Source organism: Giraffa tippelskirchi, chromosome 13 (genome assembly GCF_054371585.1).
Source record: "Giraffa tippelskirchi isolate mGirTip1 chromosome 13, T2T-mGirTip1v1.2.pri, whole genome shotgun sequence".
Lineage (NCBI taxonomy): Eukaryota > Metazoa > Chordata > Mammalia > Artiodactyla > Giraffidae > Giraffa > Giraffa tippelskirchi.
The window spans coordinates 74,222,406-74,230,044 of record NC_137287.1 but is presented as its reverse complement, the minus strand read 5'-3'; the positions used below and the strand labels follow the sequence as shown (position 1 = coordinate 74,230,044).

The following is a 7,639-nucleotide window of genomic DNA, read 5'->3' as shown; positions in this document are numbered from 1 at the left end:
TAGTTTCCATTTTATAGTTACATCCATGTATCAGAGCAGATTCTGAGTTTGGCGAGGCCCTGGCAAAAACTGTTCATGGAGACTCTGTAAATTCAACACTAGACATGATTAGGAGGGCTTATACTCAGCAGAGATTGGGGTTTGACTCTTAGCAGAAGTTCAGGAGGGAGAAAGTAGCTTAAATTGTCTGTAAACTGGCTTCCTTGGAAAAGCTTTGCTGAGATGAGCAATTCTATTTAGAATGACTGCTGTTCATCTTTCCACCAAGATAATCATCTGATGGCAACATGAAAAAGCAGATGTAGCATTTGAAGGGACATTCTGCTTTTCGAACTTCAAATGCTTGTGAACTCCAACGTGATTCCCAGTGAACCTGAAAGTCGGAGAAACAATCACCTTGAAATTCTGGCATAAAGGGAAGAGCAGAAGAAAGCTGAGCACCTGGCTTTTACCAAAGAGGATCCCTGAAAGTGAAGCATCATATAAATTGGAATTTTTGCTTCCTCTGTTGTCTCCCATCTAGTCTCTTGCCTCTTTGCTAAATATCAAAGATATTTATGCTTAAACAAATGTTGTCTCCCTCTCTCAGTGCATCCTCTCCTTCTGGCAGGGAAGTCGTCCTGCTGAATTGGTGGCACTTTCCATGGCAACAGACTGTGATGTCAGAGATGCAGTGCCAAGCAATTAGATTTTGGAGGTGCCGCAGTTTGGAATCTGAGGCTCCACGGAAAATGAGACAGAGAAGTTGTTGTAAAAGAAAGAGTCTCAGTCAAGACCGAGTGTCTCGTGTGTGCTTTCAGAGGTCTGGTGCTGAGGCAGGGTGATAGCCAGTGAAGCCAGGTGAGGGGAACCAGGGTTGCAGGGCTCAAGACAAGATTGTAAAGGCAAAGTGTGTTGATGAAGACAGTTTGCAGAAGGCCACATCCAGATGGCTGGCACTCTGCCACGTTCCATGGCTTTGATGGTTCACAGGTGTGCTCTAGGGCGTAAAAGGGAGAAGCTCCAGAGACGCACTGTCTCTCGCTGAGAGAGACAGAGGCATCGGGACAAAGAGCATACTCTGCTTTTCCTCCTAAAGCAGAAAGGTGACAGCTTTCCCAGTTGTGCTGCTCTGTGATGTCAAAGAGCACCTTGACATCAAGACCTTTTGAGACCTGAAAGCTGAGGATGCTGTGAGAGAAGGGCACCTCAAGAGCTGTTAGGTTTTTAGCAAAACCTTCCTAGAGGAGGCGATGGATGGTGGTCCCTAAAGTAACAATCTGAGAGTCATTTGAAATGGACTCTTAAAGTCTTTGCAGTTCTTCTGTTGAATATACAAAGGATGAAACTGATACCTGTGAAAAATCATACATGAAGTTTCAAAATACACATTTCGGTGATACAGTATGGATAAATTTGGACTGCATATGGCTTCTTATGTAAAGGAAAATTTCTTCTCCTTTTAGTAACACATTGTCTTCTGCCTGTGCTTAGCACCTTCTGCCATATGCTCCTTAGAACAAGCTGCTGCAATTCAAGAACTAGCCCTGGTAATTAAGATCAAATGAGCCAGATGAAGAAAACCACATGCCCATGGAGCCCAGCCTCTTTATAATTTAAAAAAAAAAGCAAAAACAGCTATTTGCCAATGGACTACGCAGAGGATTTATATGCATTCCACACTCAGGATTATTGTTAACATAGATGCATATATTTTGAATTGTTCTGGGCTCAGCTGATTAACTGCATGAAAATACTTGCTGTTGGATGTTGGACCATCCCTGTGGAATAGAAATAATAGTGCTCAAGGCTCAGCCAAACATAATTTATTTCATGAAAAACATACAACATAGCATGGAAGATATTATAAAATAGTTTGAGATTATACCTTTAAAAATTCTTGAAATATCTGACCTCTCATCTTCAGGCATTGTAAATGGGAAGTTAAGTTCCATAGAGAGTGAATAACTTTCCCCTGGCCACTGAGCTAGCTAGAGGCAGGTCTCAGACTAGAGCCTGGGATTTCTGACTCCCTCCTGGTTCAGTAGTTCTCAAACTTGAGCGAGCATCAGAACCCCCTGGAAGGCTTGTTAGAATACAGATTGCTGGGGACCATCCCTCAGTGTTTCTCATGCAGGAGGTCTGGATTGCAGCCCCAAATTTTACTTTCCCATCAAGTTCTCAGATGCAGCTGATCTGTAGACTTAGCAGTCTACAAGCCACTCTTAGAAAACCACTGGGTTTTTTTTTTTCCTTTCTTTTATTGGGTTTTCTCAAACTGTGGTAGGACCTTATCAGACTCACATGAGAGGTGCATATTAGAAATTAGATTATTGGCACATCTCAGAGTTACTGAATCTCTGGAAGTAAGGAGCTGGCATCTGCATTATATACAGTCACCCCTGGTAATTTCTATTACCACCAGAGTTTGACAGTCACAGTACCTGACCACACTGGTTGACTTTAGAAACTCAAAGACAACTTCTTTGTGAGATGACAAAATTAACAGTTGTCTAACTTCTACTCCATCCTCTCAAATCTGGACTTCCCTGCTGGCTCAGATGGTAAAGAATCCGCCTGCAATGTAGGAGACCTGGGTTTGATCCCTGAGTCAGGAAGTTCCCCTGGAGAAGGAAATGGCTACCCACTCCAGTATTCTTGCCTGGGCAATCCCATGAACAGAGGAGCCTAATGGGCTATAGTCCATGGGGTTGCAAAGAGTCGGACACAACTAAGCAACTAACAATTTTCGCTCAAATCTGCAAGCAAATGACCAGAGGAACGATGAACAATTAAAACCTGCATCTAATCTGGGAAAATGAGAAAACTGTCAGCCTTATGTCAAAAATGGTTAGAACTTTTTGTGAGATGTTTAGCCAGTGAGACTCAATTGAGCAAGATGTTAAGGAGACCTCTCGGCCTTTAGAGAAAAAAGTACAGTAGTAGGCTAAGGAGAAAACCACCATAGGAGAGCCTCACTAATGCCCACTGACGTGGCAGGGGTTGGGGGCAGCGGGCTGATACGACAGAGTGTAAGATGTGAAGTCCCATCTTCCACTTTGGATAAGTTGCTCTTACGTGTAGAATCCTGGGTTTCTATGGTGAAAGCCATTTGTGCATGAAGGCATCATGACACAGGCAGAAAAAGCACCCTGTGGGTAAAGATGCATAAAGTGATACCATACAGACCCAGGTGAAAAAACTTGAGCACCACCCCAACAGCTTTGCTTGGTAACAATTGTAGAGGAAAAGCTTCTTAGAGGTGATGGGCTCCCATACTGCAGGCTTTATCAAGCTATACAAGCTGATGATGACCAAATTGAAAATCACATTAATTAGCCTGGAAGATTAAAACTTGGTGGAAGATTAAAACTGCAGATGTGTGTACCATAAGGGATGTCAGGGAGCCCACATTGACCTGACAGGAGGAAAAACCCAAGTCTGGGTAAGTTTTTCCATCTACCCTATGGGATTTAGGATTCTATACCAAGCAAGCCATCAACCATGAAAGGGAAAGTGACAGTCTCTCAGTTGTGTCTGACTCTTTGCAACCCCATTCCATATAGTCCATGGAATTCTCCAGCCCAGAATACTGGAGTGTAGAGCCGTTCCCTTCTCCATGGGATCTTCCCAACCCAGGGATCGAACTCCCACATTGCAGGTGGACTGTTTACTAGCTGAGCCACCAAGGAAGCTGTCAATCATACATGATAAAAATAGATATTTTAAGGTATGCAAAGGTTCATAATGAAATACCTTTGTACTCTTCCAGAATGTATGGCATATTATACACAACCAAATGATAAATATGACAAAGAAAAAAACGTTCCAGTAGGAAAATGGGCAAAAGTATAAACAGGCAATTCACAGAAGAAATAAAATGTAAATATATGAAAAGATCCCTAGTTTCACTAAAGAAATGTAAATTAAAACAGCAAAATGCCAATGTTTTGCCCACCGTTTTTGCAAAAATTTTAAAATGTGAAAACACTGAAGAAAATATGAGGAAGTAGGCATTTATACTTCTTTGGAGGGATTTTAGGCAACCTGGAATACAATTTTGGAAGGCAATTTCACAATATGTATCAAAAGTCATAGAATATTTATACCTTTGAATTGATTAGTCCATTTGTAGTAATTCTGTCAACAATAATGAGACATAAAATATTAACATATAAAGGTGTGTATTATGACACTATTTATGTTAGTGAATAGTTTGAAACAACTTAACTATCCAAACATGATATGGTAAAATATAACTAAAATGCACTACTATATAATCATAGAAGTTACTGAAGAATGTTTAAAGATAAAATGCATTCACCATTTTAAAATAATAGTTCAAAGACAGAAGTCCAGTGAGAAAAAGGCAAAATGACTGGAAATTTTATTGAACTGGAGAATGACATGAAACTTCACATTGAAATATATGACAAAAATAAATCTGCATTTAGACTCATCATTGTGAAGTTGCAGCTTACCAAATGCAGGCAGAAAACTTAATCATTATCATGGTACATGAGAGGGAAAAGAGACATGACTCATAGAAAACACAAAATGAATTTAATTGTATCCGTAATCACAATAAATATGAACCAAGTAGGTTTACCTATTCAAAGAAAGGCCTTCCCCAGGTAGCTCAGTGGTAAAGAATCCACTTGCCAATCCAGGAGATGTAGGAGATGTGAGTTGGATCCCTGGGTCAGGAAGATCCTCTGAAGGAGGAGATGGCAACCCACTCCAGTATTCTTGCCTGGAAAATCCCCTGGATAGAGGAGTCTGGTGGACTACAGCCCATAGGGTCCCAAAGAGGGTCCCATGGGGTCCACAAGAGGTGGACTTCACTGAGTGACTGACCATGCTGCATGCACTAAAAGAAATAAATTTATACACACCTCTTTAAAAAACATATGCCTATTCTTTTTATTTAAAAAAGTGAAGAAATGGCAGAATAAGAGATGGGAAAGTGTACTGGTACACACAGAATGTGATAATACTATACATAAATGTCAAGATCAGGCAAAGTAAAAGGTAAAGCAAAACAAAATGAACAATAAAAGCACTGTAAGGATAAATAAGTTAATAGAAATCACCTTCTATACCTCTAATAACATAGTCTTCAGCTACATGAATGTCACATACATAATTAGACAAATCAAAATGGAATATTTTAACATACTCTTTCAATAAGTTTTCAGTCAAGGACACCAAAAAATATTAATGAACCCATATCTGATAACATCAACAAACTCATATAAAAATACACTGTAAAATACCCATTTTACTCAAGCACAAGGGACATTTATGACAAGTGATTATCTACTAGGCCATCAACAAAGTCTCAACAATATAAAGAAATAATATAGAAAACATTCTTAACCATAGTAAAATGTAATTTAGAAATAGAGACACAGATAAATAGAACAATATTATAGACTCTATGGGAGAGGGCGAGGGCAGGATGATATGGAAGAATGGCATGGAAGCATGTAAATTATCATATGTGAAATGAATCGCCAGTCCAGGTTCAATGCATGATACAGGGTGCTTGGGGCTGGTGCACCGGGATGACCCGGAGGGATGGGATGGGGAAGGAGGTGGAAGGGGGGTTCTGGAAGGGGAAAACATGTACACTCATGGTGGATTCATGTCAATGTATGGCAAAACAAATACAATATTGTAAAGTTAAAAAATAAACCACTAAAAAAAGGCAAAAAAACCTAACAAATAAAGTATTTGAAATTTTTAACTTTCAAAAAATTTTAATTGAAGAGTTTCATTCGAAGGTACCAATAAAGAATTTCAAAACCATTGGGATAAAATAATAGAGAATATTACATATCAAAACATGTATGATGATACTTAGTACATTTGGTTTATTTCTAGGTATATTATTAATATATTTTCAGTAGTAAATTGGATTATTTCCTTAATTTCTCTTTCTGGTACTTTGTTGTTAGAGTATAAAAATGCAACAAGTTTTTGTGTATTAATTTTGTATCTTGCAACTTTACCAAATTTATCACTGAGCTCTAGTACTTTTCTGGTGGTGTCTTTAGGATTTTCTATGTATAGAATTAATGTTATCTGCAAAGAGTGAAAGTTTTTATTTTTCAATTTGCTTTTATTTCCCTTTCTTTTTCTTCTCTAATTGCTGTGGCTAGGACTTCCAAAACTTTGTTGAATAGAAGTGAAAAGAATGGGCATCCTTGTCATGTTCCTGATCTTAAAGGAAATTCTTGCAGCTTTTCATTGTTAAGTATGATGCTAGCTGTGGGTTTGTCATATATGGTCTTTATTATATCAAAGTATGTTCACTCTCCGCCCACTTTCTGGAGAGATTTTATCATAAACTGATGTTCAGTTTTATCGAAAGTTTTTTCTGTGTCTGTTGAAATGATCATATGGTTTTTATTCTTCAATTTGTTAATGATACTGATTTGCAGATACTGAAAAGTTCTTGCATCCTTGGGATAAATCTCACTTGATCTTGATTTATAATTCTTCTCACCTATGTATCTGTATATTTTCTTTGAATAAATGTCTATTTAGGTCTTCTGCCCATTTTTTTAATTGCATTTTTTGTTTTTCTGTTACTGAATTGAAGGAGCTGATGGTATATTTTGGACATTAAACCCTTGTCAGTCACATTGTTTGCAAATATTTTCTCCCATTCCATAGGATGTTTTTTCATTTTGTTTATGGTTTCTTTTGTTGTGCAAAAGCTTGTAAGTTTGATTAGGTCTCATCTGTTTATTTTCGCTTGTATTTCTATTACCTTGGGGGACCAACCTATAAAACATTGATATGATTTATATCAGAGAATGTATTGCCTATGTTCTCTTCTAGAAATGTTATGATATATTTTCTATATTTAAGTCTTTAAGCCATTTTGAGTTTACTTTTGTATATGTTGAGAGGGTGTTTTCTATCTTCATCGATTTACATGCAAAGATTAACTGATCATAGGTGAATAGGTTTATTTCTGGGCTCTCTATTCTGTTCTGTTGATCCATATGTCTTTACTTGTCTAGTTACTGTAGTTTTGTAGTATTGTCTGAAGTCTGAGAGGATTATGTCTCTTCCTTTGTTTAGAATATACTTTCTTCCTTACAGTTCTCAAAATCTTTGGTTCATGTTTGGTTCAGTAAGCTCAGTTCAGTCGCTCAGTCGTGTCCGACTTTTGCGACCCTATGAATTGCAGCACTCTAGGCCTCCCTGTCCATCACCAACTCCCGGGGTCTACCCAAACCCATGTCCATCGAGTTGATGATGTCATCCAACCATCTCATCATCTGTCATCCCCTTCTCCTCCTGCCCCCAATCCTACCCAGCATTAGGGTCATTTCCAATGGGTCAACTCTTCACATGAGGTGGCCAAAGTATTGGAGTTTCAGCTTCAACATCAGACCTTCCAATGAACACCCAGGATTGATCTCCTTTAGGATGGATTGATTGGATCTCCTTGCAGTCCAAGGGACTCTCAAGAGTCTTCTCCAACACCACAGTTCAAAAGCATCAATTCTGCGGCGCTCAGCTTTCTTCATCGTCCAACTCTCACATCCGTACATGACCACTGGAAAAACCATAGCCTTGACTAGACGGACTTTTGTTGGCAAAGTAATGTCTCTGCTTTTAAATATGCTATCTAGGTTGGCCA

At 38.7% G+C, this 7,639-nt stretch overlaps 1 long non-coding RNA gene across 1 annotated transcript in view; it reads left to right on the top strand.

The window, feature by feature from the left end:
- Positions 1 to 664: 664 nt before the first annotated feature.
- Positions 665 to 7,639, top strand: part of LOC145531378 (uncharacterized) — a 55,155-nt gene continuing 48,180 nt past the window's right edge. Inside the window, exon 1 of the long non-coding RNA XR_014072385.1 lies at positions 665 to 840. This is a non-coding gene — a long non-coding RNA (uncharacterized LOC145531378). The remainder of the gene's footprint in view (positions 841 to 7,639) is intronic.